Source organism: Lactuca serriola, chromosome 3 (assembly GCF_051521515.1).
Source record: "Lactuca serriola cultivar US96UC23 chromosome 3, Lser_US96UC23_V15, whole genome shotgun sequence".
Classification (NCBI taxonomy): Eukaryota; Viridiplantae; Streptophyta; class Magnoliopsida; order Asterales; family Asteraceae; genus Lactuca; species Lactuca serriola.
Window position 1 is genome coordinate 158,343,217 of NC_136410.1, and position 8,818 is coordinate 158,352,034.

The window sequence follows — 8,818 nt, forward strand, 5'->3', positions numbered from 1 at the left end:
TGGCCGCGCAAAGAATAAAGTGATTTACTCTTGGCCGCGCAAACGTCTTGCGCGGGTGGGTATTGGCCGCGCGTAACAATCAGTTTGCACCCCTTGTTTGTGTAATTTGGAACTCGGGACCTGCGCGGCTGGGGCTGGTCGCGCAAAGACTGTGCGGGTACCTGCGCAAAAGTCAAATTTTTGGAAATTTTCAAACTTCACCAAAATTACTGGAAGGCTTCTATATGCTTATTTTTATGCCAACTTCAAGTGTATAAACACCCAAAACTTCAAACGGACATTATTTATTTACATTGCATTTATTTAACGTCTTTTCCAAGACATAGTCCCGCTTCCATCAACTTTCGTAATTTGGGATTTCCAATGGTATGTTGTCGAATTCTCCGGTATCAAAGCCTTCATAAAATGGTTTCAAGCGGTGCCCATTCACTTTGAATATTTGATTTGTTTCCAAACTCTTAATTTCAACCGCACCATGATCAAACACTTTTATGACAATAAAAGGTCCGTGCCATCGAGATCGCAACTTTCCCGGGAATAGCTTTAAGCGTGAATGATAAAGAAGAACTTTTTGGCCCGGAATAAAGTGTTATTGAGTGATGTCCTTGTCATGAAATGCTTTTGTCTTATCTTTGTAGATGCTTGCGTTTTCGTAAGACTCGTTTCTCAACTCCTCGATTTCTTGAAGTTGCATTTTTCGATGCTTTCCACTTTCTTCAAGATTGAAATTGCACTTTTTAACCGCCCAATATGCCTTGTGTTCCAATTCCACCGGTAAATGACAAGATTTTCCATAGACAAGGCGGAATGGAGACATACCAATTGGAGTTTTGTAGGCGGTCCGGTACGCCCATAAAGCATCTTCTAACTTTAAGCTCCAATCTTTTCGGGTAGTGTTGACAGTCTTTTCAAGAATTTGTTTGACTTCTCTGTTTGACACTTTGGCTTGGCCATTTGTTTGTGGATGATAAGCGGTTGATATCCGGTGTGTGACACCATATCTCTTTGTCATTGATTCCATCATTTTATTGCAAAAATGAGTGCCCCTATCACTCACCAAGGCTCTCGGTACACCATATCTTGCGAAAATGTTTGACTTTAAGAAGTCAATTACAGTTTTTGAATCATCGTGTCGTGTAGCCTTTGCTTAAACCCACTTTGAAACGTAATCAACCGCCAAGAGTATATAAGTATAACCAAACGAAACGGGGAAGGGACCCATGAAGTCGATTCCCCACACATATCAAAAATTTCACAAATAAGGATAAGGCTTTGAATCATTTCATGCCTCATGGATATGGTTCCCGTTCTTTGACATCTATCACAACTCTTGCAAAATAGATAGGTATCTCTTGACATTGTTGGCCAATAGAGTCCGCATTCAAGCACCTTTCACATGGTTTTGTTTTGACCAAAATGTCCTCCGCATGCATATTCATGGCAAAACTTCAAAATTGACTCGACCTCATTTTGATTAACACACCTCCGTATTAGTTGATCCGGATAATGTTTCCAAAGATAAGGGTCGTCCCATACGTAGTATTTGGAATCACTCTTCAACTTGGCCTTTTGGTGCTTGGTAAAGGCGTGAGTAATTTCTTTAGTAACCAAGTAATTCACAATATCCGCATACCATGGAATGGAATTTGAGATATGGAAGAGGTGCTCATCCGGGAATTCATCAAGGATAGGAGAAGAAGAATCGCCAACATTCAACCGACTTAAGTGATCCGCAACTAGGTTTTCGGCACCACTTTTATCCTTTATCTCAAGATCAAATTCTTGTAAAAGAAGAATCCAACGAATCAATCGTGGTTTGGCATCTTTCTTGGTCATGAGATACTTTAATGCGGCATGGTCGGAATATACAATTACTTTTGTCCCAAGAAGGTATTGCCGGAATTTTTCCAAGGCGAATACAATGGCTAAAAGTTCCTTCTCGGTGGTGGAATAGTTGGCTTGAGCATTATCCAATGTTTTAGAAGCATAGTAGATGACATCTGATGATTTGCCCTCTTTTTGACCTAAGACTGCTCCAATAGCAAAATTGCTTGCGTCACACATTATTTCAAATGGAAGCTCCCAATTTGGAGGTTGGATTATTGGTGCGGAAGTGAGCAAGTCTTTAAGTTTGTCAAAGGCTTCTTGGCATGCAACATTGAAGTCAAAATCGATATCTTTTTGAAGAAGAAGGCACATTGGTCGCGTAATCTTGGAGAAATCTTTGATGAATCTTCTATAGAATCCCGCATGGCCCAAGAAAGATCTCACTTCTCTAACACATGTTGGGTAAGGAAGGGTTTGGATGACATCAATTTTGGCTTTATCAACTTCAATGCCCTTTTTCGAGATGATGTGTCCCAAAATGATTCCTTGATTAACCATGAAGTGACATTTCTCAAAGTTTAACACCAACTTTTTCTCTATGCACCTTTTCAAAATCTTCTTATGGTTACCCAAACATTCATCAAACGAATTTCCATACACGGTGAAATCATCCATGAACACTTCAATTATATTTTCAACATACTCGGAGAAGATACTCACCATGCATCTTTGGAATGTGGCGGGAGCATTGCATAATCCAAATGGCATCCGCTTGTAAGCAAATGTGCCAAAGGGGCATGTAAAAGTTGTTTTGTCTTGATCTTCGGGAGCAACGGGTATTTGGTGAAAACCCGAGTATCCATCAAGGCAACAATAATGTGATTTGCCCGCCAATCGCTCGAGCATTTGATCAATGAAAGGAAGAGGGAAGTGATCTTTCCTCGTGCTTGAATTCAACTTTCTATAATCAATGCATACCCTCCATCCATTTTGAACTCGAGTGGGTACCATGACGCCTTTGTTATTCTCAACAACCGTGATTCCCGTTTTCTTGGGAACCACTTGCACCGGACTAACCCATTTAGAGTCGGAAATTGGGTAAATCATATCCGCATCAAGTAGCTTGATTATCTCCTTTTTGACAACTTCCATCATGGGAGGGTTTAATCGTCATTGGGCTTCCCTTCTAGGCTTTCAATCATCTTCCATGAGTATCTTGTGAGTGCATACATTAGGACTTATCCCCTTGATGTCCGCTATGGTCCACCCCATGGCTTCTTTATGCTCTTTCAAGACTTCAATCAATTGGTTTTTTTCAAAGTCTTTCAATTGAGAAGAGATAATCACCGGTATAGTCCCATCTTGACCTAGATAAGCATATTTCAAATGACTAGGTAAAACTTTCAATTCAAGTGTGGGTGGTTGGATTATGGAAGGTGGCATCTTGATTGGAGAATGAGATAAGGCAACTTGAGAAACATCCCTCTTTGTGGAATTAGTAATTTCTAAAGCCTTCACAATATTTTCGACTTTGGAATCCAGTGTATACATATCCAAGGTATTCTTCAAACTTTCACCGTCAAGACTCATGTTAAGCACCATCTCCAAAAGATCCCCATTTGATAACTCGAATAATTGTTGGGTGATTGGCTCAATCACATCAACTCGATACAATGGAGATATATTGCTAGGATATCTCATTGCTTCGAAGATGTTGAAGTGAATGGTCTCTCCATCAAACTCCATGGTGATCTTCCCATTGTGGACATCAATAATCGTGTGAGCGGTATTCATGAAGGGTCTTCCATGGAGAATCATAGATGACTTGGAAGGAGTCTTTTCTTCAAGGTCAATGACATAGAAATCCGTGGGAAATACTAGTTGATTAACTTGAACGAGTACATCCTCCAACATGCCTCTTGGAAATACACTTGACTTGTCCGCTAATTGAATGATGACTCTAGTTTCTTCCAAAGGTCCAACATTGAGACATTGAAAAACCGAGTATGGAATGACATTGATTGAGGCTACAAGATCTAGCATGGCACTTTCAACATGTAAATCACAAATGGTACAAGGTATAGCAAACATTCCCGGGTCTTTGCATTTGGGTGGAAGCTTCTTTTGGATGACCGCGGATACATTTTCATTGACTTGAATCTTCTCATTTGTCTTCAATTTTCTCTTGTTGGTGCACAAATCCTTAAGAAATTTGGCGTAACGTGGGATTTGCTTAATGGCATCCAATAGTGAAATGTTGAGTTGAACCTTGCGGAAAGTCTCAAGAAACTCTTTCTCTTCTTCTTGTTTCTTTAAGGAAGCTAAACGGGATGGAAAAGGTGGTGGTATGACCAATGGTTTGATGGATTTGTTGGAAGGATCGGGTTTATCAACATTTGGCACAACCGGTTCCTTTGGAGGAACTACAACTTTTGGAGGTTCCACAATGGTCACTTCACTTCGCAGGGTGATGGCACTCACATTTGGGTTCTTCTCGGTTTGTGATGGAAGTTTACCCTTTTGTTCTATCTTGTTGAGAGCGGTTGCCAAGTCTCCAATTTGTGCTTGAATGTTGGAGAAAGTATTCTTGGTTTCTTGTTGAAATTGGGTTTGACTTTGAGCAAGAGAAGTGACAAGTTCTTGAAGGCTCATTTGATGGGTACCACTTGATTGGCCTTGTTGTGGAGGTTGTTGGTAATTTGGAGGGTTAAAAGAAGTTTGTGGATATGGAGGTTTTTGGGAGGGGTATTGTGGATGCTAAGGTCTCATCAAAATATTTGGTGGATTTTACTTTGGTGGGTATGGGCTGTTTGGGTTATTCCTCCAATTTGGGTTGAAATTGTTTTGAAATCCCGCGGGTCTTGGTTGACCTTGATATCCTCCCATTGCATTCACATCTTCCGGTTCACTTCCAAGTGTGGGGCACTTATCCGTATAATGGCCCGTCATTGCAGAAATACCACATACCATCAATTGTTGACCACTTCCCACCACCATTTGACTTAACACATTAGTCAAATCCAAGAGCTTTGATTCCAAGTGTTGAGTGTTGCTAACTTCACCAACCACTTGTGTAGAATTTCTCTTCATGTCATTTCGAATCCCAAAATTCCTTTGATTTTGAGAAATGGTACCAAAAAGTAATCGGATTTCGTGAGGGGTTTTGTTGAAGATGTCACCACCACTTGAAGCATCAATCATCCTCCGATATTTTTCATTCATACCCTCATAAAATTGTTGAAGAAGTAGTTGTTTGGGTATATTGTGTTGAGGACAACTTGTACACAAATTATTGAAGCGCTCCCAAAAATCATGAAATGTTTCATTCTCCCCTTGACGAATCCCCAAAATGTCACTTCGTTGGCTTGATATCCGGGAGGTGGGATAGAATTTGCTATTGAAGGCCTTGAGTAACTCTCCCCATGTGTGAATAGATCCCGGTGGTAAGTTGAATAACCACTATCTAGCTTTGTCTTCCAAGGTGAGCGGGAATGCGGTTAACTTGAAATCATCCAATGTCACATTGTCGGGCAACATGCTAACACATATCATATGAAAGGACTTCAAATGCTTTTGAGGGTCTTCTCTATCCAAACCATGGAACTTGGTAAGTTGATGGATGAAACTTGACTTCAATTCAATCCCTCGGCGGTTTGCGGGATAAACAATAGCAAGAGGTGTGTGAGTAACATCCGTTTCCATCATTTGTCTAAGTGTCAACTCTTGAGGGGGATTGGGTGGAAAGGGGTTGTTGGGATTTTGTTGCAAGTAATTGGGATGTTGTTGGTAAGGTGGATATGGGTATTGTTGGGGATTGTAGATTGGTGGTGGATAAGGTTGGTAGTTAGGGTATTGGTTGTAAGGAGGTTGTTGTTGTGGGTACATTGGGTTTTGGTACATTGGAGGGTGTTGGTAATTGGGTTGATTTGGGTAATGTACTTGTTGAACTTGAAAATCACTGTTTTGAGGTTGGTTGTTTTGGTGGAAGTGTTGGTTTTGTAGTTGTGGTGGTGGTTGATAATTGGGTTGGTTTTGAGGAGGGGCTTGATTCCAAGGTGGCATATCAATGAGAGGTTCTTGTGGTTGTTGTCGTGGTTGATGGGGTGGGGTATTGGTATCTTTATTGATTGGGTTTGGGTTGGGATTGTGAGGTGGAGTGTGATTCATGGCTATGTAGTTTTCAAAAGGAATGTCTTCAAAGGATGGACCAACAATTGGAGAACTCGGTTCGGTGTCGGTATCACTTGAAGTATGAACTTGATCTTCTATGTTGATTAGTGGACAAGAGGAAGAAGCTTGAACTAATTGTTGTTGCTTTGCTTGTTTGGCTAACTTTTTCAACCTTTTTGCTTCTTTTTCAATTTCCGGATGGTAGAGTAGTTCACCGGTTCTTGTAGACCTAGGCATAAACAATCAAATAACAATAACTAATGTCCCCGGCAACGGCGCCAAAACTTGATGGGATGTCAAGCCCACCAAGCAAATTACACCCTTTGATTTCTAAATAAACGTAATATAATGGTAAAAAGGGGTATCGATCCTCGGGAAAATGGTTGTATTCAATCACCAATGCAATTCAATAGAACTAGTGAAATTAAACTAATTAACTACAATTAAACTAAAAGGGGGGTTTTTTGATTACTTGAAAACTAAAATACTTGAATAACTAAAAACCTTGCAATTAAGCAAGTTGATGAGATGCTCAAGGGTTGGAAATAAATGGTTAACTTAGGCAATTCAACACAATGAACATTTGTGTGTTTATCATTAGGATCTAATACAAAGCTTATCCTTCATCCCAAATTGGTTATAGCAATCACGAAGCATGATATGCCAAGATTCCTCATAGGTAGTATGGAGGTTGGGGAAGCCCACAACACACCTTCTTAATTATGATCATGGGTCAATTGAAGCAGTTAATCCCAAGAAATCAATTAGCCTTAAGAATGAAGGAATCCCCAATTCCTAGAGGATGTCAAATGCTTACACATCCATAAAGGAGATATGATTCATAAGCTAGAGATGATTTCTACCATCATAAAGCCTTTGTTCTAGACAAATTCAATGATCTAATGCAAAATCAATGAAATAAATCAACTATTGCTCAATGAAAAATCAGCCATTGCTCAATCAAATATTAAGCTCATGATCAAAGCATCAAATAAGCATAAGAATTGCAATCTAGAATCATAAACATGGAATAAATTGATAATCAACATAAATCCTTCAAAACCCACAAACATTCATTGGTTTTCAGCCAAAGTTAACCAAATAAGAGTATTAACCACTCATGGCAACAAAGTAACAAGAACAATAATCTAATTGCATAAAGAAACTACCTAAGATTTGGAAAGATGAAAGGAAAATGATTTCTAGCTCCCAAAATTGCCTCTTGCAGGTCTCCAATGGTGGAAAATCGTGAATAAGCTTCTAGATCTGATCCCCAAGGGTTATGGCAAGCCAAATGACCAAAATGCCCAAACTGGGCAGTTGCGCGGGTAACCGCGTGACGAAAATTTCACTCGTGCAAATGTTGTAGTCATGCTATTGGTCCACCAAGCCACTCCACCCTTCCACTACCAAAGATTCCTTTGGTCCCCCCTCCCTTGTCCATGTAATTTGAAATGCACCAATCATCATTTAGCCACCAAATGGATGCTCCAAGCCCAAAATTAGAAATTTATGATCCATCTTCACAAGCCCAAATAATCCAAGCCAATAACTTTCAAAGCCCAATTCTTCCTCTTTGATTCCGCCAAGCCCAATAATGCCTCGAGAGCCCACTAAGCTCGTCTCCAATCAACCCGCCACCGCAACAAGCACCGAAAAACCTACAAAATATCTCATGCAACATAATAAGCACCCGGTATGATCCATACTAAAGAAAAAAAAATTACAATGAATTAATGATAAAAAGATCTAAAAATTTAAAAATAAACTAATAAAATAAGGAAATAAAATAAGCTATCACAGGGCGAGAACTTCAGGAGTACCATATCACCGACATGGAACTATAAGTCTGATTAGTGTTGATCGGCATAGCTCTTATATATACTATGTGTGGTCTACAACCACTGTCTAATCTGTTGAATCATCTCGATGGTCTGTAAGACTACATCGGTCTGACCCATCACTATATGGCCCACCTTACCCCAACAGACCGGAGTGCGACATCTCCGCCCGTACAACAGCTCAAAAGGTGGGGCACCAATATTGGAATGATAGTTTTTGTTGTAGGCCAACTCTACAAGTGGTAGGTGGGAATCCCAGCTCCCACCGAAATCAATGACACAAGCCCTCAACATGTCCTCGAGGGTCTGTATAGTCTGCTCACTCTGGCCCTCGGTCTACGGAAGATAGGTTGTGCTAAAATGCAGCCGAGTGCCCAGATCCTCGTGGAACTTCTTCCAGAAACGAGAGGTGAATCTAACATCCCGGTTGGACACAATAGAGACCTGAATGTCGTGGCAAGAAATGATATCGCAGACATACGTTTCGGCCAGCTTCTCGGCCGATGAGCTCTCCCGTATCGCCAGGAAATGGGCACTCTTGGTCAATTGATCCACGATGACCCATCTAGCGTCAAACCCCTTTGTCATCCTCAACAACTTGGTAATGAAGTCCATCGTGATATGTTACATTTCCACATGGGAATCTCTAGAGGCTGTAGCTTGCCATGCGGCCTCTGGTGCTCGACATTCACCATCCTGCAAGTCAAGCATCTCTTGATGTACCAAGCGATTTCTCGCTTCATTCACGACCACCAGTAGCTCAAACTCAAATCCCGGTACATCTTAGTCGCTCCCGGGTGAATACAGAAATGACACTGATGAGCCTCCTCCATAACCATCTGTCTGACACCTCTAGACATCGAAACCCACACCCGACCGCATTGGGTCAATAATCCCCAGCTATTCTACACAAACCAGGTGTTCTCTCTCCTAATCCTCTCCAGCTTCCAATTCTCCTGACGCATACCCTCTGCCTAGGC

The 8,818-nt window shown here is 40.9% G+C and overlaps 1 pseudogene; it reads right to left on the reverse strand.

The window, feature by feature from the left end:
- Positions 1-337: 337 nt before the first annotated feature.
- LOC145095818 (uncharacterized) lies at positions 338-4,917 on the reverse strand (annotated as a pseudogene).
- Between the last annotated feature and the right edge of the window lie 3,901 nt (positions 4,918-8,818).